The 25,110-nt window shown below is 36.5% G+C and overlaps 1 protein-coding gene across 23 annotated transcripts in view; it reads left to right on the forward strand.

The window, feature by feature from the left end:
• Positions 1–25,110, forward strand: part of Ptprd (protein tyrosine phosphatase receptor type D) — a 2,287,128-nt gene that overhangs the window by 991,714 nt on the left and 1,270,304 nt on the right. For all 23 annotated transcript variants that reach the window (XM_085839214.1, XM_085839210.1, XM_085839224.1 and 20 more), the window contains exon 7: positions 21,491–21,538. The gene's annotated coding sequence lies outside the window, so the exon portion shown is untranslated. The remainder of the gene's footprint in view (positions 1–21,490; positions 21,539–25,110) is intronic.

Below are 25,110 nucleotides of genomic sequence, written 5' to 3' on the forward strand. Positions count from 1 at the left end.
GGTTACAGTTCCCTTTATTTCCTTGGGTGCTTTCTCTAGATCCTCCATTGGGGGCCCTGTGATCCATTCAATAGCTGACTGTGAGCATCAGCTGTGTTTGCTGTGTTTGCTTAGCAAACACAGAAGCATCACTTCTGTGTTTGCTAAGCCCTGGCATAGTCTCACAAGAGACAGCTATATCTGGGTCCTTTAAGCAAAATCTTGCTAGTGTATGCAATGGTCAGCGTTTGGAAGCTGATCATGGGATGGATCTCTGGATATGGCAATCACTAGATGGTCCATCCTTTCCTCACACTTCTAAATTTTGTCTCTGTAACTCCTTCCATGGGTGTTTTGTTCCCTATTCTAAGAAGGGGCAAAGTGTCCACACTTTGGTCTTCGTTCTCTTGAGTTTAATGCGTTTAGCAAATTGTATCTTATATCTTGGTTATCTTAAGTTTCGGGGCTAATATTCACTTATCAGTGAGTACATATTGTGTGAGTTCCTTTGTAATTGGGTTACCTCACTCAGGATGATGCTCTCCAGGTCCATCCATTTGCCTAGGAATTTCATAAATTCATTCTTTTTAATAGCTGAGTAGTACTCCATTGTGTAAATGTACCACATTTTCTGTATCCATTCCTCTGTTGAGGGGCATCTGTGTTCTTTCCAGCTTCTGGCTATTATAAATAAGGCTGCTATGAACATAGTGGAGCATGTGTCCTTCTTACCTGTTGGGAAATCTTCTGGATATATGCCCAGGAGAGGTATTGCTGGATCCTCTGGTAGTATTATGTCCAATTTTCTGTGGAATGGCCAGACTGATTTCTAGAGTGGTTGTACAAGCTTGCAATCCCACCAACAATGGAGGAGTGTTCCTCTTTCTCCACATCCTCGCCAGCATCTGCTGGCACCTGAACTTTTCATCTTAGCCATTCTGACTGGTGTGAGGTGAAATCTCAGGGTTGTTTTGATTTGCATTTCCCTGATGTTTAAGGATGTTGAACATTTTTTCAGGTGCTTCTCTGCCATTCGTATTCCTCGGGTGAGAATTCTTTGTTCAGTTCTGAGCCCCATTTTTTAATGGGGTTATTTGATTTTCTGGAGTCCACCTTCTTGATTTCTTTATATATATTGGATATTAGTCCCCTATCTGATTTAGGATAGGTGAAGATCCTTTCCCAATCTGTTGGTGGTCTTTTTGTCTTATTGATGGTTTCTTTTCCCTTGCAGAGGCTTTGCAATTTTATGAGGTCCCATTTATCGATTCTTGATCTTACAGCACAAGCCATTGCTGTTCTATTCAGGAATTTTTCCCCTGTACCCATATCTTCGAGGCTTTTCCCTACTTTTTCCTCTATAAGTTTCAGTGTCTCTGGTTTTATGTGGAGTTCCTTAATCCACTTAGATTTGACCTTAGTACAAGGAGATATTAATGGATCAATTCATAATCTTCTACATGATAACAGCCAGTTGTGCCAGCACCATTTGTTGAAAATGCTGTCTTTTTTCCACTGGATGGTTTTAGCTCCCTTGTCAAAGGTCAAGTGACCATAGGTGTGTAGGTTTATCTCTGGGTCTTCAATTCTGTTCCATTGGTCTACTTGTCTTTCACTATACCAGTACCATGCAGTTTTTATCACTATTGCTCTGTATTACAGCTTTACGTCGGGCATGGTGATTCCACCAGAGGTTCTTTTATCCTTGAGAAGAGTTTTTGCTATCCTATGTATTTTGTTATTCCAGATGAATCTGCCGATTGCCCTTTCAAATTCGTTGAAGAATTGAGTTGGAATTTTGATGGGGATTGCATTGAATCTGTAGATTGCTTTTGGCAAGATAGCCATTTTTACTATATTGATCCTGCCAATCCGTGAGCATGGGAGATCTTTCCATCTTCTGAGATCTTCTTTAATTTCTTTCTTCAGAGACATGAAGTTCTTGTCCTACAGATCTTTCACTTCCTTAGTTAGAGTCACGCCTAAGTATTTTATATTATTTGTGGTTATTGAGAAGAGTGTTGTTTCCCTAATTTCTTTCTCAGCCTGTTTGTCCTTTGTGTAGAGAACGGCCATTGACTTGTTTGAGTTAATTTTATATCCAGCTATTTCACTGAAGCTGTTTATCAGGCTTAGGATGTCTCTGGTGGAATTTTTAGGGTCACGTATAAATACTATCATATCGTCTGCAAAAAGTGATATTTTGACTTCTTCCTTTCCAATTTGTATCCCCTTGATCTCCTTTTGTTGTCTAATTGCTCTGGCTAGGACTTCAAGTACAATGTTGAATAGGTAGGGACAGAGTGGACAGCCTTGTCTAGTCCTACAAGATTCTCACCATTTACTTTGATGCTGGCTACTGGTTTGCTGTAGATTGCTTTTATCATGTTTAGGTATGGGCCTTGAATTCCTGATCTTTCCAAGACTTTTATCATGAATGGGTGTTGGATTTTGTCAAATGCTTTCTCAGCATCTAAGGAGATGTTCACGTGGTTTTTGTCTTTGAGTTTGTTTACTGGATTACATTGATGGATTTCCGTATATTGAACCATCCCTGCATCCCTGGGATGAAACCTACTTGGTCAGGATGGATGATTGTTTTGATGTGTTCTTTTATTCGGTTAGCAAGAACTTCATTGAGGATTTTTGCATCAATATTCATAAGGGATATTGGTCTGAAGTTCTCTATCTTTGTTGGTTCTTTTTGTGGTTTGCGTATCAGAGTAATTGTGGCTTCATAGGATATGAAAACTTCATGAGAGCAGACCAACTAGGTGTTTGCCCCAGCAGCAAGGACCAGGCAGAAGGGGTGAAATGGATGGAGGGAGGGAGAGTGGTATTCAGGAAAGTGGGGATTTTGGTGTGTGATGAGTCCCAAGTCCACCAACCTCCCAACAATACCTCTGGGACTCAATGCAGAGGCGCAGGATTCTGAGTGCAGTGGATGGATTGGGATATGGAGTCTTCATGGGAGCAGACCAAGAAGCAGTCTGCCCCAGCAGCAAGACGATGTGGAAGCTCCCTTCATTTTTTTTTTTCATTCAAAATGATACTAGCAAGCTACGGATACACTCAGTCACTCAAGTGTGTTATGTAGGCATAAAGATTCTGGAGGTAAAGAAATAGAAAAAGCTAAGAAAAAATTAAAGAGTAATTTTAGATACTTTTGTCTTCCATAAAATATTCCTTTATAAATATCAATATCTATCTATCTATCTATCTATCTATCTATCTATCTATCTATCTATCTATCTATCATCAATCTATCTATCTATCTATCTATCTATCTATCTATCCATCTATCTATCTATCTATCTATCTGGTAGACAATACTATCATTCTTTGTAAGGTCTTTTTACTCCCTTAATCTTTTAAATTTCAAATGCTACTAGCAATCTAAGGACACATTCAGTCACTCAAGTGTGTGTCATGTAGGCATGAAGATGGCAGTTCAACGCATATATATATATATATATATATATATATATATATATATACACATTCTTACTTCTTTCACTAGTAAAAGAATGCAACATGCAACACAAAACCACATAGACCCAACAGGTTATGCTTTAGTCATTCCTGTAAGTGAATTGTGTAAAAATATCAGTCAAAGGGAAATGTTTCAAAGAGTTTATGAAAAAAGGTACAATCTGAGATTATGAACAAATATCCACAATTAAGAATAAATTCTAGCTCATTAAGATTTGATCTTATACCAGAGGAGTTTCTACTGAATCCAAATTATAAAGTTTACAAGGGGCTTTTATCTACATTTTCTTACAGATTTTCATTTTTAGTCAGTTTTGTCTCCTTTTTCTTCTATCAGACATGATACTTTCTTAGTGACCAGTGATATTAGTTAGTTTTCTCATTGCTATAACAGAATATCTCACAAGAAATAACCTGAGGGAAGAAAGATTATTTTGAAAGGCAGAGCATGACAGCAAGAGCTTACAAAACAGCTTGCCATGTTGTGTTGCCTAAAGGAAAGTTGAGCATTGAACACTGGTGCTATATGCACTGTTGAATTCAGTCTGAAACCATAGCCCACAGAGTGGTGCTGCCCATAGCCAGGGTAGGTCTTCTCATCTCCATAGATCATTCTGAATCTGTCCTTACAGACAACCTTGGTGATTGGTTTCAGGAATTCTAAATTCTATGGTAACAATGAAGATCAACTATGACACCAAAGCCTATGACCCTATGTGAAATGCAGATATTTAGCATGATAAAGATCAGAAAGGAACTGTTAAGCCATGGAAATTATTCATAGGGACTTCATCAAAATATGTCCTTAAAAATTTACTCCCACACTTAGAGAGATTATTTAAATTTCTAAAGCAGGCTGTGAATAAATGATAGTTCAGCAATGTGCCATATATATATGGCATCTTCTTTAGCCATTCTTTGTTGATAGACACAGAGCTTGGCTCATAATTAAAATACTATAGACAGTGCTGTAGGAAGTATTTGCATGTGTGAGCATCTGTAATATGATAACTTGAAGCCTTTGAATAATTACTTAGTATAAAAATCACAAAGTATGTAGATTTTTAAAACTGGATTATTTTAAGTCCTCACTAGCAGTGTACAAGGAACTCTTTTTTTCCTTTGTTCTTCTTCATGACTACCATTATTCCATGGGATAATATGGAATTTCAATATAGTTTTTACTTGCATTTCTATAATGGCAAAATAGGCTGAACACTTTTTTATGTTTGCTAGTCATTTTTATTTCATGTTTTGTGAACTCTATTCATTTACTTATCCTATTCATTTTCACTAATTAATTTTGGTGTTTTGACAGTTCCACACATAAATATATTGTATTTGTACTGCTATCATCCACCTTTCTTCTTTCCCTTCCACCCCTCTAGCATATCCTTGTCCTTACAATTGTCTTTCCCATATTCACAACTTTTTGTGTCACAGAGTTTAAATAGGATCATTTGAGTGACATTGAGTTTAGAACTATCCATTGGAGCTTGGTGGACTCACTAGTGGGTATACAACTGGGAATTATGGCTCTATATTTATAAATCTGTCAATTGTCAAGACTACGGTGTAGGGCCTCATGAGTCATGAACCTAGTCACAGCTGATTAGGGTGCAGCCAGTGTTAGTAGGTACAGCTGCTCTGAGTTCGTGCCTCCCATAGCTATGTCATGACATTTTCCAGCATTTGTACTTATTTTTTGACTCTTACATCATTTCAGCAATGTTCCCTGAGACTTACAGGGATGGTTTAAATGCCAACTTAGGGTTTAGCCATCATCTATCTTTTGTTCTCAGCATCTTATGTGGTCATAGTTCCCTATATCTGCATTTTTTTATTCACTTGAAAATACTCCTCTGATAAAGGCTAAGGGTATACTTTGTCTACAAGTATAAGTAGAAACTTAAAAAGAAATTGATGCCCCATCAAATTAGCTGAGCAGCAATATTAGGTTCCTCCATAGGGCCAAGGTCACTTCAGTTATAGTTTTGGACTGGATTTACAGTACAAGGTATGGATTTCCCCTTTTAGTATGGGCCTCTGATCCATTTAGTTCTTAGCAAGCAGAATAATATTGCCAAAACAATGGATCTTAGTGTCATCAAGTGGTCATTTTCAGGCTTCTGCTGTCAGTTTTATAAATACGATACAGACTAATTTACAACCAGGAAAGATAATTCAAAGTGAGGGAAAAGCATGTTTTATAGTTTTTTACAACTGTATATTTAGATACATCTTAAGCTAACTGTTCAGTGCAGCTCCTGTTTATGTGCATAAGCCTGATAGATTATCACCAAACCATTTATAAGTTTATGTACAAGCTCAAAGAATAAAGTCTTCAGGTTTAACATTATTTATTATTTTTATGAATGTGCATGAGTTCATGCCTTGCATGCTTTTAGATTTGTGGGACTTTTTGTTGGTGTTTCTGTTGTCATCGCTTGTCTGTTCTTCATTTTTTCAACTGGACACGATCTCAGGTTATCTTGGAAGTGGGAACCTCAACTGAGAAAATGCTTCCCTCAAATTAGCCTGTAGGATAATAATCCATGGGACATTTTTATGGTTAATGATTAGTGTGGTATGGCTATTCCACTATGGATGGTGCCATCTCTGGACACTGCATAAGAAAGCAGGCCAAAAGAAGCACAATAAGCAAGCAGTGAGCAGAGTACTCCATGGCCAGCCCTTCTTCACTTCCTGCCCTGGGTTCCTGCTTGATCTCCTGCCCTGAATGTTTTCCTCAGTGATGGACTGTGGTCAGGAAGAGTGAACATAATAAACCCTTTCTTTCCTGTCTTAGGTTTATGTTATGACCACCACAAAAATCAGGTTAAGGAGTAACGGTTTATGTCAGTTTCCAACTCTCATCGCTGAGGGAAGTCAGCTCACAAACAAGCAAGGGACCTGGCAATAGGAATTGAAGCAAAGGCCATAGAAAAAAACTGCTGTTTACTGTCTTGCTCAGTTTACTATCATATACACATTAGTGCTGCCTATATGCGGGTGTTTTTGTCCACATTGGGCTGGGTCTTACCATATTAATAACTAATCAAGCGAATGCCCCACAGAGAGCTGACTATAGCCAATCTGATGGCAGCATTTTCTCAATTAAGATTGCTGGTTTGTGTCAAGTTAACAAAAATAGCAACAATAACACAACACAAAACTATGGTACTCTCCAGATTGATTTGGGTTAGAATATTTTATCACACCATAAAAAGTGAACTAGGACAGTATGTGAGTGAATGGTTTATCCTTCTAGGTACCCATGGAAGCTAGAAAGAAGATGTGAAATCCATTTAATCTAGGGTCAGGTGAATGAGACACCCAGTGTGTGGGTCTCTACATAAATTCATAAGTACTGGAACAAGTGAGCCACCTCTCTACATTTACACACTTCTTAGTCTACATTATTTCTGCTATTTTCTCACCATGTCATATGAAAAAAATGACAATCCATCATGCCTTCTACATTTGTCTAGTCTTAGACAAATGAGAGTAACATAGAAATGATTTATGTAGTGAGGATCCCATTCAAAAAATTTATGTATTGACCATCAATTGACCATCTCACTATAATATTTAATATCTATTATTAGAATTATTAAATATTAAATAATATTTATAAAATAAGTAGACAGTGTACTTATTTAATTATTATTAAAAGACAAGCAATCAAAGATAATCCACTGAGCTTCCCCATTTTAAACAAATAAAAATTCAATTTATTAGATCATGTAATATCAATATTTCAGTTAAATTGGATTGCTCAAATACATTCATTATATTTTGTCATGCTTGAAATTTTCCCCTTTTTGTTTTTTTTTTATTAGTTAATTATTTTATTTCTTTCCTTCCCAAATATTGCTTTTCCTCCTAGTCCCCTCACAGAATTCTTCCCCTCAATCCCCATTCCCTTCAACTATGAGAGGGCAAACCCCCTGTTTTCACCCCCTTTGCATGAAGTCTCTAAAAGTTTAGGCACGTTCTCTCCCACTGAGGCTAGACAAGGCAGTCCTCTGCTATACAAGTGCTCCAGGGGTATTGGTCTAGCCCATGTATTCTCTTTGCTTGGTAACTCAGTCTCTGGGAGCTCCCATAGGTTCAGGTTAGTTGGTACTGTTGGGCTTCCTATGGGGTTATCATCCATTAATCTCTCCCCTAATTCTTTCATAGGGATCCCTGGCCTCTATCCAATGCTTGGCTGTATCTGAATCTATCTCTGTCAGATGCTGGTAAAGTCTCTCAAGGGACACCCATGCTAGGCTCCGGTCTGCAAGCACAGCATAGCATCACTAACACTGTCAGGGATTGGTGCCCTCCCATGGGATGGGTCCCAAGTTCAGCCTGTCACCACCATTCCTTGTCTCTCCCTTATATTTCTTTTAGACAGGAGCAATTTTGGTTTGAAAGTTTTGTAAGTGGGTTAGTGACCCCGTCCCTCCACTGGGTGCCCTGTCTGACTGCTAGTGGTGTTTCCATATCCCCTCTGTTGGACATTTTGGCTAAGGTCACTCATATTGGTCCTGGGAGCCTTCCTCATCCCAGGTCTTTGGGATTTTCAGGAGATTACCCCTACCACCAACCCTAGAAGCTGCATAATTCCATCCATTCTCCTGACCCTCTGGGTTTCTCTCTTGTCTTCCATCATACCTGATTATGCCCCCTTATTCCTTCCACTCTTCTCTCCCACCCAGGTCCCTCTTCTCTCCCACCCAGGTCCCTCCCTACCTCTGCCTCACATGAGTATTTTGTTCATCCTTCTAAGTGGGATTGAAACATCCTAACTTGGGCCTTCCTTCTTGTTAAACCTCTTATGATCTGTGTGGTATATCATGGGTATTCTGTATTTTTTGACTAATATTCATGTGTCAGTGAATGCATACCATGCATGTTCTTTTGGGTTTGGGTTACCTCACTCAGATAGGTATTTTCTAGTTCTATCCATTTGTCTGAAAATTTCATGATGTCCTTGGTTTTTTGTTTTGTTTTGTTTATTAGATATTTTCTTTCTTAACATTTCAAATGTTATCCCCATTCCTGGTTTCCTCTCTGAGAACCCTCTACCCCTACCCCCTACACTTGCTCACCAACCCACCCACTCCAGCTTACTGGCCCTGGCATTCCCCTATACTGGGGCATAGAGCTTTCACAGGACCAAGGGCCTCTCCTTCCATTGATGACCGACTAGGCCATCCTCTGTTACATTTGCATCTGGAGCCATGAGTCCCACTATGTGTACTCTTCGGTTGGTGGTTTAGTCCCTGGGAGTTCTAGGGATACTGGTTAGTTCTTATTGTTGTTCGTCCTTTGGGGTTGCAAACCCCTTCAGCTTCTTGGGTACTTTCTCTAGTTCCTTCATTGGGGACCTTATACTCAGTCCAATGAATGACTGTGAGCATCCACTTCTGTATTTGTCAGGTACTGGCAGAACCTCTTAGGAGACAGGTATATCAGGCTTCTGTCAGCAAGCACTTGTTGGCATCCACAATAGTGTCTGGGTTTAGTGATTGTATATGGGATGGATCCCCAGGTGGGGCAGTCTCTATGTGGTCATTCCTTCAGTCTCTGCTCCACACTTTGTCTCTGTAACTCCTTCCATGGGTATTTTGCTCCCCTTTCTAAGGATTGATGTCCTTGATTTTAATGGCAGAATAGTATTCCATTGTGTAAATGAACCACATTTTCTATATCATTTCTTCAGGCAAGGGACCTTTGGGTTGTTTCCAGTTTCTGGCTATTCCAAAAAAGGCTGCTATGAACATTATAGAGCTTTCCGTTTAAGAAATTCGCAAGAACCTTTGAGTATTTTGATAAACGTAAAACAGTGTTTATATAGCATGCTAATCACACAGACAAGGTGCATACTTCTATGAAAATTAGTCATTTGTATGCTATCTATTTTATCTGCCCTCTTGGCTCCAAAATAGTCACTTAAAATTCTTTAAATATTAACTTGACATTTGGCCTACATGTTGCATTAATATAATGTGTGAATTATTAGATATTTAATGTAAGAAGAAATGCTCAGCATGTTTTCTTTTACCTATGCATGAATGATATCTTGGTCACATTTGGGTTAATATATGTTGCCTAATTATTCACTCACAGAAAATTCTGTGCGAAAATATTCTGTGTGAGGATGCAAACAGGATTTTGTTTTATATGAACTCTTTTATCAGCCAACCTTGCTGACTGACAGAACAGTTTAATGTACATAGGAGAAAATGTCTTTAACTGGTGTATCTTGCTATACTCAATTGAAAATAACTTCTCATTCTCCATTACCAGGAGCTTTATTTTGTATTTCAAAATGATTCATATGGGATTGACAGACACTAGAATTTTAAAAACTACATCAATTGGCATAGTCTGATGTCTTCAGAGTAGTGATATGCGTTGTCTGTACTATACAGAATGTAACAAAGGCTCCAGTCCCTTTGCTTTTGATCAATTCACCATCAGGCTTCTGGAATCACTATGTTTTCATTACCTAATAAAAGGGTACTGAAGCAAGTCATACAGTGGGCCATAACTCCTGCATACCCCGTGTTGATAGTTGTGGAATACCTTCTTAAAGAAGGGATAAATCCTCTAGGTGATGTTTGGAGGGGTAGATATTAGTTCTAATGAATGCTAAATATCTGGTAGACTTATTATCAGTGATCTGTATTTTGGCTCTTCCCTAATTCTGCCCTAAGAAGCAAAGTCTTTCTCCATCTACCTTCTTGAGCAAGTTCCACAGATCTTGGAATGTGGTATGAAACACCTTCAGAATCACAGTGTCTTGGTATTTGTCACCCACAGTTTGTTTAAATAACCTTAAAATTTCCTCTTGCTCTATCATCATTCCCTTCAAAGGAACTATATCTTTCCTTCAGTCCCACATCCATTATCTCCTCTCAGAAAATCCAATCTACAGCATCAAAGGCTTTTATTCTTCAAGGAATATTCTTTAATTCTATCTCTTAATACACAAGGAGAGAGGAGCTTATAGCCAAGATTGAGACTGAAAAAGAGTCTCTCCACTTAGCTCAGCTGGAGGAATTTGAAAAAGAGGTGTAGATGAATATTGCCATGGTTACCAATTATTAATTTACAAACAGGTTAAACCCATTGTGTGAACTTGTCTACATTCCTACAGGACTTCTAAAATGGCAATTCCCAGTAATTAAAGAATCAGTGAATTAATTCTGACAGTTACGAAATATTACCTTAATTTTTTATCTAATAAGTGTCCATTCATAATTCACAGGTTTAGTGATGAATATTGTCTTTGTTTAAGCTTTACTGAACTTGGTGTGGGGAAATGTGAACTCAGAAAAATTCAAATGGTATCATCATTTGACCTACATCAGTTTGGAGGATCTCTTTGAATTCACCTACTTCACGTTTAAGTTATTGTTGTCAGCCATCAAACGTCTACACAACAACAATTCAAAATTTTTCCCGCTTTTTTTTCTTTCTTTTTTAAAATTAGGTATCATCCTCATTTACATTTCCAATGCTTTCCAAAAAGTCCCCCATACTCTCCCCCCCCCCCCACTCCCCTACCCACCCACTCCCACTTTTTGGCCCTGGCGTTCCCCTGTACTTGGACATATAAAGTTTGCAAGGCCAATGGGCCTCTCTTTCCAGTGATGGCCTTTTCATTTCTGATTTTGTTAATTAGGATGCTGTCCCTGTGCCCTCTAGTGAGTCTGGCTAAGGGTTTATCTATCTTGAATTTGTTTCCTTTTTTTCTAGAGCTTTTAGGTGTGTGGTCAAGCTGCTAGTGTGTGCTCTGTCTTTTTGGAGGCACTCAGAGCTATGAGTTTCCCTCTTAGAAATGCTTTCATAATATCCCATAAGTTTGGGTATGTTGTGGCTTCATTTTCATTAAACTCTTCTTTAATTTCTTTCTTTATTCCTTCCTTGACCAAGGTATCATTGAGAAGACTGTTATTCATTTTCCACATGAATGGGGGCTTTCCATTATTTATGTTGTTATTGAAGATCAGCCTTAGTCCATGGTGGTCTGATAGGATGCATGGGACAATTTCAGTATTTTTGTATCTGTTGAGACCTGTTTTGTGACCAATTATATGGTCAGTTTTGGAGAAGGTACCATGAAGTGCTGAGAAGAAGGTATATCTTTTGTTTTAGGATAAAATGTTTTGTAGATATCTGTTAAGTCCATTTGTTTCATCATTTCTGTTAGTTTCACTGTGTCCCTGTTTAGTTTCTGTTTCCATGATCTGTCCATTGATGAAAGTGGTGTGTTGAAGTCTCCCACTATTATTGTGTGATGTACAATGTGTGCTTTGAGCTTTATGAAAGTTTATTTTATGAATGTGTGTGATTGAGAGTTCAGTTTGGTAGATTTTTCCTTTGATGAGTATGAAGTATCATTCCTTATCTTTATTGATAACTTTTGGTTGAAAGTTGATTTTATTCAATATTAGAATGGCTACTCCAGCTTATTTCTTGGAACCGTTTGCTTGGAAAGAAGATTACTTTCAGCTGGAGAGATGGCTCAGTGGTTAAGAGCACCACTGCCTGGTCCCCCAGAGGTTCTGAGTTCAATTACCATGATCTGTCCATTGATGAAAGTGGTGTGTTGAAGTCTCCCACTATTATTGTGTGAGGTTCAATATGTGCTTTGAGCTTTACTAAAGTTTCTTTAATGAATGTGGCTGCCCTTGCATTTGGAGCATAGATATTCAAAATTGAGAGTTCCTCTTGGAGGATTTTACCTTTGATGAATATGAAGTGTCCCTCCTTGTCTTTTTTGATAACTTTGGGTTGGAAGTCGATTTTATTCGATATTAGAATGGCTACTCCAGCTTTTTTCTTCAGACAATTTGCTTGGAAAATTGTTTTCCAGCCTTTCACTCTGAGGTAGTGTCTGTCTTTTTCCCTGAGATGGGTTTCCTGTAAGCAGCAGAATGTTGGGTCCAGTTTGTGTAGCCAGGCTGTTAGTCTATGTCTTTTTATTGGGGAATTGAGTCCATTGATATTAAGAGATATTAAGGAAAAGTAATTGTTGCTTCCTATTATTTTTGTTCTTAGAGTTGGCATTCTGTTCTTGTGGCTGTCTTCTTTTTGGTTTGTTGAGGGGTTACTTTGTTGCTTTTTCTATGGTGTGGTTTCCATCTTGTATTGTGGGTTTTTTTTTTTTTTCTGTTATTATCCTTTGAAGGGCTGAATTCATGGAAAGATAATGTGTGAATTTGGTTTTGTTGTGGAAAACTTTGGTTTCTCCATCTATTGTAATTAGAGTTTGGCTGGGTATAGTAGCCTGGGCTGGCATTTGTGTTCTCTTAGTGTCTGTATAACATCTGTCCAGGCTCTTCTGGCTTTCATAGTCTCTGGTGAAAAGTCTGGTGTAATTCTGATAGGCCTGCCTTTATATGTTACTTGACTTTTCTCCTTTACTGCTTTTAATATTCTATCTTTATTTTGTGCATTTGTTGTTCTGATTATTATGTGTTGGGAGGAATTTCTTTTCTGGTCCAGTCTATTTGGAGTTTTGTAGGCTTCTTGTATGTTCATGGGCATCTCTTTCTTTAGGTTTGGGAAGTTTTCTTCTATAATTTTGTTGAAGATATTAGCTGGCCCTTTAAGTTGAAAATCTTCATTCTCATCAACTCCTATTATCCATAGGTTTGGTCTTCTCATTGTGTCCTGGATTTCCTGGATGTTTTGGGTTAGGATCTTTTTGTATTTTGTATTGTCTTTGATTGTTTTGCCGATGTTCTCTATGGAATCTTCTGCACCTGAGATTCTCTCTTCCATCTTTTGTATTCTGTTGCTGATGCTCGCATCTATGGTTCCAGATTTCTTTCCTTGCTTTTCTATCTCCAGCGTTGCCTCACTTTGGGTTTTCTTTATTGTGTCTACTTCCCTTTTTAGGTCTTGGATGGTTTTATTTAATTCCATCACCTGTTTGGTCGTGTTTTCTTGCAATTCTTTAAGGGATTTTTGTGCTTCCTCTTTAAGGTCTTCTACCTGTTTAGCAGTGTTCTCCTGTATTTCTTTAAGTGAGTTATTAATATCCTTCTTGATGTCCTCTATCATCATCATGAGATATGCTTTTAAATTCGGGTCTAGCTTTTCGGGTGTGTTGGGGTGCCCAGGACTGGGTGGAGTGGGAGTGCTGAGTTCTGATGATGGTGAGTGGTCTTGGTTTCTGTTAGTAAGATTCTTATGTTTGCCTTTTGCCATCTGGTAATCTCTGGAGTTAGTTGTTGTAGTTGTCTCTGGTTAGATCTTGTTCCTCAGGTGTTTATGTTAACCTCTATCAGTAGACCTGGGAGACTAGCTCTCTCCTGAGTTTCAGTGTTCAGAGTACTCTCTGCAGGTAAGCTCTCCTCTTGCAGGGAAGGTGCCCAGTTATCTGGTGTTTGAACCTGCCTCCTGGCAGAAGTTGTGATCCACTCACAGATGTCTTAAGAGCCCATGGAGGGTCCTCTGTATACCTTGGGGGTGTCCGCAGACTCCATGCCCAAGGTACTCTGGTGCTGGCGTGGACTGTAAGGGACTTGTGCCCCTTATCAGGCCAGGTTTTCTGCTTCCCTAATTAATGCAGTCTCAGGTACCACACGATTGGATTGGTGCAGCAGCTGTGTTCCACTCACCAGAGGTCTTAAGATCTCGTGGTGGGTCTTGTGGGTAGCTTACGGGTGTCAGCAGACTCCTCTCCCAAGCTATCCTGGTGCTGGAGGAGACTGTAAGGGACTTGTGCCCCTGATCCCAATTCAAAAATTTAAATTTAACAAAGATTTAGTACAGTTATACATTACACATTGTGCATCCCCATGTATCCATTTCTCCTCATTCTTCCTCCTCCCTTCTCCACCCCCACTTCATGCTTCTAAACAGTTGCTTTTATTATACTTTTCTTTAAAATACACATAAATGATTGTATGTAACTACATAACATATAGGAACAATACATGGTGAATATACACAATATTTGTCATTCTGAAATTGGCTTAATTCACTTAAGGCAATTAAGTGTTTTAATGCATTCTGATTGTTTCATTCTATTTCTTAAGTAATTTGAGTAAAAATAACCATCTGTTTTTGAAATATATACTGCATCAAATTATCAAGAGATTGGAGGTCCCAGGGAGTGAAAAGGTGTGGTGGGCTGGGGGTGTTAAGTTGGGGACATCCTCGTGGATATTTGGGGAAGGTGGTATGGGATGTAGAACAGTCAGAAGGTGAAGCAGGAGGATGATAAAACCTGGACAGTAAAAAAATATTAAATGAACAAAATTAAATTAAAATGTTGTTCTTCCAATAGGGTTGCAAACCCCTTCAGCTCCTTCAGTCCTTTCTCTAATTCCTCCATTGGGGACTCTGTACTCAGTCCATTAGTTTTCTGCAAGCATTCACCTCTGAATTTGTCAGGCTCTGCAGAGCCTCTCAGGAGACAGTTGTAATCAGGCTCCTGTCAGCAGGTACTTGTTGACATCCACAATAGTGTCTGAGTTTGGTGACTGTTTATGGCATGGATCCCCAAGTAGGGAAGTCCCTGGATTTCCTTTTCTTCAGTCTGCTCTACACTTTGTGTCCATATTTGCTTCTGTGTGTATTTTGTCCCCCCTTCTAAGAAGAACCAAAGCTTCAACAATATCAACCAATCAGACTCCCCAGAGCTTCCAGGGACAAAACTACCAACCAAAGAGTACACATGGAGGGATCCATGGCTTTTGGCCACATATGTAGCAGATAATAGCTTTGTTGGGCATTAGTGGGAGGAGAGGCCCTTGGTCCTGGGAAGGCTTGGTGCCCCAATGTATGGAATGCGAGGGCAGGGAGGTGGTAGTGGGTGGGTAGGTGGCCAAACAGTCTCATAGAAGAGCAGAGGGGTGATGGGATGGGGTTTCTGGAGGGGGGGAGGCAAGAAAGGGGATAACACTTGGAATGTAAATGAAGAAAATACCCATTTTTTTTTAAAAAAAGAAATCCAAATAAATTTAAAAAAAAAATTTAAAATTCTCATATTATAAAATTTATACTTTTGTGCTATGGATAAGATGTACCACTCTATTTCTAGAATATTATACAGACACAATCACTTTCAAATTCTATAATAATGTTCATCCCCAGTTAAGATGCCTTGGTAGACAGCTCTGAGCTGTGTGTGTTCTATCTCTAGCACTGAAGATAAGAGAGGAGGAATGGAATGGAGATGAAGGAAGAGTAACAGTGTAATTGAGGGAGGAGGCAGGAAAGGGAAGACAAAGGAATCCCATCTACATTGGTCCAGTCAATTACCTTATATGCCCTGAAAACAAACAAAACCACCACCACTACTGACAACAAAAACTCTAAGTACTTACTTTCTATTTCTGTACTCAAATCTCTTTCAGACAGAAGGGGGAAAAGTCCATGCAAAACTGAGATGCAATACTCACTTTTGTCCCAACTTAGGGCTCAGTTAGGCGAGTTGGGAGAAAATAGAGAGGGTGTTGGACATGAGTGTGGCAGGAAGACAGTGGGACCTGTGACCTGGCCAGGCTTTAAGAGGACAGAGGGTAAAGTCAGCACTTCCCATATTCTATGACCCGTCCACATGAAAACTATTGACAGAACTTATTATCAGGTTACTAAGAATATGGACTACACTCTTATTCCAAATGTTCATAAAACTTGTTAAAATCGGAGGTTGTGTTAATACAGAGATGAAATAAACTAGGTCTACAACGACTGACAGAGTCGCCATGGGAGTTACTAAATGTGGTGTAAAATAATCATAGTAGCTTTTGAGGTTTTCAAAAGGCACACAGATCATTAAAACACCAGTCATAAAACTTTGAATCAGTTAACACATACCATATCTGTCCACTCTACACTTCACATCCACTAATATTATACAAATGGCAGACAAATAATTAGTGAGCATTCACTGAGTAATTGAACAGTTACTGAATTGTCATTTTATACCATTTGAGAGTTCCATGACATGTTTCCACAGATTGAAAAGATGACTTGATAGACTGCCTAGAAGTTCAAGTTTCCCTGCATGTAAAACTGATTTGTCAAAAAGATCTCATCTGGAGAGACATTTAGGCCACGTGGACATTTCTAAAACCCAGTAAAATCTAGCACCTAAAGGAGAGTTTCTGTCCTGCTACCACTGTATCCGCGATTGTTTCTATTGTAGCATTTAGGTATTTATTAGTGACTTAATGAGAACTTAAAACATGCAGAATTTCATAGGATCATTCGGCTTTTTCTTCACATGTGTTGCCTGCAAAGATAAAAAGAGCTGTGCTTCTGAGATAAGCTTGGCAGTCTCAAACAAAGTAAGATTTAAAAGGTTTTCATTTTTAAAGTTTTTATTTATATATTTTAGAAAGTGTTTTTGATAACTCCTGTCAAAATCTTTCATATATTATAAAAAATCTATATTTAACAAAATCTGATACATTATAAAATTTATTGCCAAAATCAAAACAAAATTAAGACATGTCTGATAAATAATACATTGCATAAGTTTAGCATTTGACCAAACATTGACTGGTAATCATACCCTAACATTTATCATTGTATATTAGAGCTTGAAGCTGGAACCTTTAGAACTTATCTATGATTCCTGATGGTTTGCTTTGAAATTGGGAGCTTAGTCTTATCTCTACTTGTTTCTGAAATACATTATTTCTCCTCTACCCTTTAATTTTTCCAATCCTCACCACATACATCTTGCTTGCTCTATCTCAACTTTATATTTAAATGCATACATATTTCTAAATACATAAACAGGCCATGTCATGTTACTTGTATGAATATGATCTCAAGATTGACCTTTTATAGTAGATAACCAGTTGGAGATCTCTTCTCTGGAGAAGACTCTTGTTCTTATGATTCTACAGTTGACTGTATTTAATTGTCTGGATTTGAATCTCTGCACCCGCTCTTCTGAAATTATCAATGAGCTTTAGGTGCAGGGATTGGGACTAAACAGAACACAATATCTTATTCTCTACATGCTTATTGATTATGATTTTCTGTAATGCTCTTCTGTTGCAAAGAGAAGCTTCTTTGATGAGGGTTGGGGGCTACATTTACCTGTGGAAATACAGATAAAAATTTAGTATGTAGTTAGGTAGTGTGCTGGTTTAGTAAGTGACAGTTATATGCTATATACAGGCTATATAGGTTGTGTATTGGTTATACATTGGTTATATATGATTTAACTCCACACCCACCCCAACCACACCCAGCATTTCACTAGGTTACCAGTATTAGGCATTATTTCACTTCTGTCGATCAAGCCCTAAAGTCAATTAGAGAGCTATTGGTTACCACTAGTATGCATGCCACAATAGCATCCTCAACGTTATTGTGCCATGCTGGTTAGTGTTGTGGTTCATAGGTAATAAAACTGGGTAGGACTATGATTTGCTTCCATATCATGGTATCATGAAAGCTATTGCTTAGAAAGAACATTTTCAAGTTAGTTCAAGCTCAGATTTTCTCAGTCCTTTGTCTATAGTGCTTTGTAAATATCTTTTGCATCTGAGAAGTAACCAAAAGTGAGGGGTCCTTGGAGAATGTTGATCAACAACTCAAAGGGGACTTGCCATGCCTGGTGCTTGGGTTTATGTTAGATAATTTTAGCTCTTGGAGAAAGCATTGTTAGCTCAGATAAAAAAAATTCTAAAACTATATATGTATATGCATATACATATACAGACTTATATGTACTATATGTAATTTTAGGAAATTGTGTAGTAATATGATCTCTTTTGTTTTATTTTCAGACTTCCTGTCAATTTATCCTCTTCCTTCTTTATTTATCTCCTCCCCCCTAACTATTAAAGCTACTTCATTGGTTTTTCTATTTACCCCCTTCAAATCACTTGTACCCTTTTATTCTCCTATCTATTACTTCTCCTCGCCTGACCTCTTTTACTTTCCTGGATACTACAGTCATATGAACTTATAATAAACACATTTAAGCATAAATACAGATGAGAGAAAACATGTTATATTTGTTATGTCTCTTTGGACTTGGATTGTCCCACTCAATATCTTTTATACTACCAACAATTTTCCTGAAAAAATTGTGATTTCATTTATATTTATAGCTAGATAGTATTGCATAGTGTGTCTGCTTCTTGAGGTTGTAAATTTAAGTTCCCTTAAACAGACTAAAATGGAAGCTCTCTTTTGTTGCACACCTCCTTATTAAAAGAAGCAAGAGTCAGAGAGGCAATTGAACAGTTAAGCTGTTCTGTTCTTCCAGAGGACAGCAGTTTAGTTCTTAGTACCTATGTTAGGTGTCCCCAACTGCCTGTAACCACAGCTGAAGGGAATCTGATGTCCTCTTCTGACACACAGAGGTACCTGCATTCATACCCCCCAACACACACACAGACAGAGACAGAGACAGAGAGACAGAGAGAGAGGACTGTATCTCACTGTAGACTAAAAGATGTTGTTACTGAATTTCAACTCTATCACTTATTGCCCTTGTATTTGTCAACCTCTTTAGCATTTTTATGCATATGATGTTAAAATAGCTAGCAAGATTGTGTGGAACTGAGATGAGGGAATTGGAATATTCTACATGCTAATGGAGAAATGGCATCTGTAATATAACTGTTAATATCACAAAACAACTAACTAGAGTTCTGGGCTACATTGTTAGTCACACCGTGATCCTAAAGTATCTCCTTCTTTGACCTGATAAGTTTAGGATATTAGATCGATAAAGTTTACAGTAATATATTTTAAGTTGTTCATTTTCTTAGCATAGCATTTTGTGTCATGCTTGATATTCCACTGAGATATTTAAATGAGATAAGTTCATATCATTAAAATGATAAGTTCACATTGTTAAAATCTTATGAGAAATGAAATTTCCTGAAGTGCATCAAGGATAAAACTAACTCAATGCCAATGCCACTGACAGTTTAATAAGTGGTCCATCTCAACAAAACATCTTCTAAACATGCCATGTAATTTATGCAAGTCATGTTAAATTGTCCTTTTTCTGTTTAAATATGTCCCAATATTTCATATCTTTGCTCTAGTCTAACCCCACAAATCATTGAAAAAGATAAATTAAGTTTGGAGTGAGCCACAATTTTGCATTAGGCTTCATAAATGCTTGAAATTATCTCGTTGAATTTAACCTTGGAAGACAAATTATCAGATGCCTTCAATATTAGTTCTGAATCGCTAAATGTAAATATGAACAGTGATTTAGAATGTGCATGCCTGCTATATCTAATAAATATAATAATGTCAGTTATACAGACGAAAAATGGCCTTTGGATTTTTTTATTAGTGTCACAAGCTCAAATACACATTCTAAGTGAAACTAGAGAACATAAATCTTATGTGATTTTTATATTGAAATTCAATTATTTAGTTAAAAGCTTCCATTTAAAATTAAAAATATGCAACATTGTTCCTGAGAAAGTAATCTAGTATGTGGAACTGCTAAGAAGCATTAAAATTGAATTGTTACTTCTGTATTATGCCAAATAGCATAGTTTGACATTCAGTTTTTAATAATATGATATGAATAACAATATTTTTAATTCCTGTTTTATTCAGGTTATTTTGGCATAATAATATATAGTTTTAACCAAATGTTTACTCGACCTTTAATTGGGCTACCAAAATTTAAATTATCCCAGAGGCTCAAAGCCAGCCAACCAACTCCAAGCAGGAAGTTATAGGAGAACTGAGAGACATGATCTAAAAAAACAAACTGCCACCACCAACAACAAAAATAGATGGTCAGGTAACTGAGAAACTCCAGGATAATTTCTCGCCTTCACACACACACACACATACACACACACACACACACACACACACACACAGACACACACACATTTGAGTGTAGTCTTTTGCACATAGACACACACCTAGACACACAGACACACACACACAATGACAAAAGACATCATATTTTGATATGTTGATTTTCATATACGTGAAAGTGGTACTGAATTAAATTCCACCATTACTGTTTTCAGTAAAATCTCAGTTTAACATATGATAAAAATTGTTAAGTATTAAACACTAATTTTCCGCAGTTAATGCTTTCATTAGAGAATTAAGTTTAAACACCATAGTACATAGTAGAAAATACAGCCTCCAGAAGAACACTAATCATTAAGCAATCAACATGTCTCTGCTTCTTTTACTGTTTTCCTTTTCAACTTTTATTGTAGTCAACTGCAAGCTATGCAGAATACCTGCTATACATTCATTTATGGATTTCTCATTTTTTTTATTGAGAAGGGATTAATTTTTAAATTTTTATTCAAATTAAAAGCATATATTTAGAAACAGTAAACTTTAGAGATCAATAATATTTATTGGTTAATAAGCAATATGAAAATACTAAAGCAATTGCAAAGGCTATGACATCTATCAACTAATTCTAGGCATGATCATAGCCAACTAGCTTAAAGCCAATAAAATTAGCTATAAGTATAAGTTTTGATGATTGGAAAAAATATCTTTTGCACAATGGAGTCGGGCACAGCCTTATAATTATGATATGGAATGTTCATTGTCATGTTGAATTCTATAGCTTACAATTCTGCATTTAAAACAGAAAGCATAGAATAGGATTATAGTATTATACTCACACTAGCAGTGCACAATGAACATTTTCTATGTATCCATATATAAATGTATATATTGGAACTGGTAAAGAATGAGTGATGTTACCTGTAGAATTCCATCTATAAAGTGCTTTATGTGTGCAGATGTATCCATCTCTCATAGACTCATGAGAAGAAAGACTGTACAGGGATCTGCTCCTCTCTAATCCATGCCTGAAATGGTCAAATTAAAAGAAATTAGTGTTAAATATCAATAATAATCATGTGAGTTGAGTGATATTTCTGACAAATTATACAATCAAAACTATTAAGTGTACATTGATAAATCATATAATAAAACTTCTAATTGAATCATAAAGGTGTTACTTGTTGAATTAAAATTAAATGTCAGTACTAACATCATGATTTGTATTGTATTTCTCCAGGTCTCAGGGTGGAGAACTTTCATTGTATGCCTAACCTGTGAGTCGATGGTAAGATTACAGTTAACACATGCATAGCTTTAGAATGTGGTTTTTATTCCTAAGTGTATGCTATTATTTAATTTTAAAATGGTTTTATTTCATTTTAAAATGCTACACACACACAGAAGACAGAAGACAGAATTAGGAATGGAGGGAGGGTGGGGGGAAGGGACTACAAAGAAAACCATGTAGACAATTACTTGTCTGTTGTGGGTAAAGCAGTAGGACTTCTTATATACGAAAAAATCAGTAATACTATTGCTCACTTTTCCTTTGATGTTTAAATGTAAAATGTTCATTGTATAATAAAAAAAAATGAGTAAACACACTCACACATACACACATGCTTGTTCCAAAAGTTACATCGCTTTATTAAAGATTCTGAAGTAAAAGCTTGCTGACTTTTCCTTAGTTTTGATTTGAGACAGCGCATAAAGTCACAGTTGCAGAATCCAAACTAGACTACATCTGAAAATTCAGGGTTGCCTAAGATGGAAAATCATATTGTTAATGGTAGCTGGTGGCACTATGTAAAAGTGATCTCAGCTATCTCTAAATATTTCCTTGAAAAGCACATGGAGGTAGAATCTTAAAGTTAAATTTTATTATGAGAGATCCTCATGAATAAAATACTTGATTCAATTTTAAATATTAATTGACTTAAAACAACAACACAATTATATTTTTCAACTGACTTTTTCATTATGAAGTTTTTTTTTTAAATCTTGCCCCCAAATTAGCTGGGGTTTGGATAAGTTTGACAGGGAAGAGGAGCTGGCCAACTGAATGGAATTTGATAGAGTACATTTTAGCCACAATCTTTTTCAATAATACAATTAATAATCAACATTTCAGTATTTAAAATTTCAAAGTATTTTGTCTCCCTAAAATTCATTTTCATGAACTTCATGCAATTCTCACTTGGATCTGGGGCGATAGCTGATGATGTTTTTTAAACTGACCATTGTTAATGTTGATAAGTTCCCAGGGTAGTGGAGTGTCTCTCAATACTAGCATGATATATAAAGGTAGCCTGCAGCTGAATAGAAAAGGACTGAAAAATATATCTGTACATATGTTAATGTCCTAATATATTTGTACTGCCTTGCCACTTTTTTCCTGGAAGATTAAATACCAGATATGTAAGTTTCCTAAATAGGTATCTTAACTTTGAGTCAAATGTCTGCAACAATTTGTGAATAAATTTTAGTCCTTTTTTATTCAAAGCAAAAAAGTAAAGAATGTTCTTTTTGTTTCCTTGTATGGTAGTGTGTATATTTTACAAAGAAACTTCAGAAATAACTAGAAATTTTATCATAAACATTGAGAAAACTAAGCAGAATTTCTAACCAATGTTAATGTTGGATGGGTTATAAAAAAAAGTCATTTGGTAGAGTTTTATATATGACTCTCATTTAAATTTAAATGAATGATAGGAAAAAAGTAAAGATTTAGATAACAGAAGAAAGTTCTTTGGACATGAGTGACAATTTTATGTATTAGGAATTTTGTAGTGAAGTCTATTTGATACCAAGGAATAGAGGCAATGTGTTATTTAAAGTAAAACTTATTTTATCACCTGTCAAGATTTATCAAACTGAGTTTTTCTATAAAGGCTTAATGTTTGAGCTTCAGGGAGTTAAAAGAAAAATATGTGACCCTGCAAGTAAAATAGGCAAATATATGCTTTCTAAGAAAAATCATAAGATCTTCTTAATTTATAGTGTTCATTGGCTAATTACATTAAGGACCACTTGGTAACTGTGGATCTGGATTATAATAAAAACTGATTATAGAATGTATACAATTGTAAGTTTGTGCTATGAAAGCAAAGTTAATTTTTAGCAAGGCAACTTTCTGTTCATCTGTCCCTTGAGAGCAATCAAGGGAGTGGGCAGTTCCTAATCAGCCTTTAAAAAGCTGCATGCTAATAGTTCAGCATAAACTTTGTATTTGTAGGAAGGGATAACATTAGCTCACAGAAATAAATTAGTAAGACTGTGTATCTGGGTATATTTCATTATTAAGACATACCTGGAAAGTAGAGAAGAGTCCCATTGCATTTAGGTGCCTAGCTTATATTTTTAGTTACATTTTTAAAGAAACACCAGACAGGATATTTAAAAGTGATTATTGTTGACACAAAAAGGCAGACTTAGCCTCAAAGATACTTTGACAACAATGGAATGGATCATGATTAGTTATAGTTATTTAGATATCCTTCCAGAAATATATTCTTCTAAATAACACATGAACATACATAAACATCATATATATATGTGTGTATATATATATATATATATATATATATATATATACACATGTGTATATATATATACACATATATATATATAACATAAAAACATAGCTTCTATGAGCTCATATGTGCAACAGCCCTATTGTTTCCTACAAATAATGTTTCTCTTAATTTATCTACTACCTAATTCCTTTTGATCCTCATTCTGTGATGGTCCCTGAGCTTTTGGGAAATGGAATGGTATAGATATGTTATTTAGAGTTGGTTATACCACAGCCACTAATTTCTTGCACATTGACTAATGATTTGTTTTTTATAATTACTATCTACTGCAAAAATGAACTTCACTGATGAAGGATAAGAGATGTACTAGTATGCGGGTATAAAGATATGAACAATTTGGCAAGTGATATCTGATATTAGATATTAGAGTTTTCTGAGCTCATTTCCATAGTGCCACCAACTACCATTGATGTTTAGCTAATTGTCTCGCCATTGAGTCTATGCATATAGATATAACTCATAAAATAGATTAGAATTACTGGACAGTCAGCATATTATGGAAAAGAGCAGCAATAGATATATATTTTAACCCCATGGATATACATAATACTTGGGACTCTCTAAACAAATCCATAGTGAAACATTGGCAGCTAATGGAGGAGAGAGGGCCAGGGTTGTTCCCTGTCACAGAAAGAAAATGAGCCTGTTGTTTACAACTAACTTGAAAATTATGATCTTTAAATATTTCTCCATTCAATGTAAGCCACCCTCTTCCTTAATAAAATACATTTATGTACTTACTACAATACAGTGAATATTATCTTTAAAAAGAAGAGGCCGCCTTTGGTGCACTCCTTTAGCAGATCTGAACTGTGGCTGAGCATACCACATGTACCATTCAATCATGGGAAGTTGATGTGGAAAAGCTGGCTATTACTTAGCACATCATCCAAGAGGATTTTTTCGCCCAGGATAACAAAATTATGTGCTACTTACAGCAAAAGTAAAAGCAGAAAAGCACAAAAGCACAACCGTTATCTCATATTTTCTCTATTGTAAAATTGAATATTTGATATGTAACTCAATAAGCTGAAGTACACTATTTGAAATCTATTGTTAAGTTTTATTATCACATTCTCTATGAGTTTTTTTATATATGTTATTGATGAATGCAATCATGTTGTCTTTAACGTGGACAAATCTATGATATGAATTCATTTCTACTCTTGCCTACTATTCCAAACTAGTGGGTTAAAAGGAGGCATAATAACTTAATAAACACCTTATTATGCTATAATTAAATCAAGAGTAAAAGTCATTT

Source organism: Mus caroli, unplaced genomic scaffold (genome assembly GCF_978045245.1).
Source record: "Mus caroli unplaced genomic scaffold, Mus_caroli_1 scaffold_6, whole genome shotgun sequence".
NCBI lineage: Eukaryota > Metazoa > Chordata > Mammalia > Rodentia > Muridae > Mus > Mus caroli.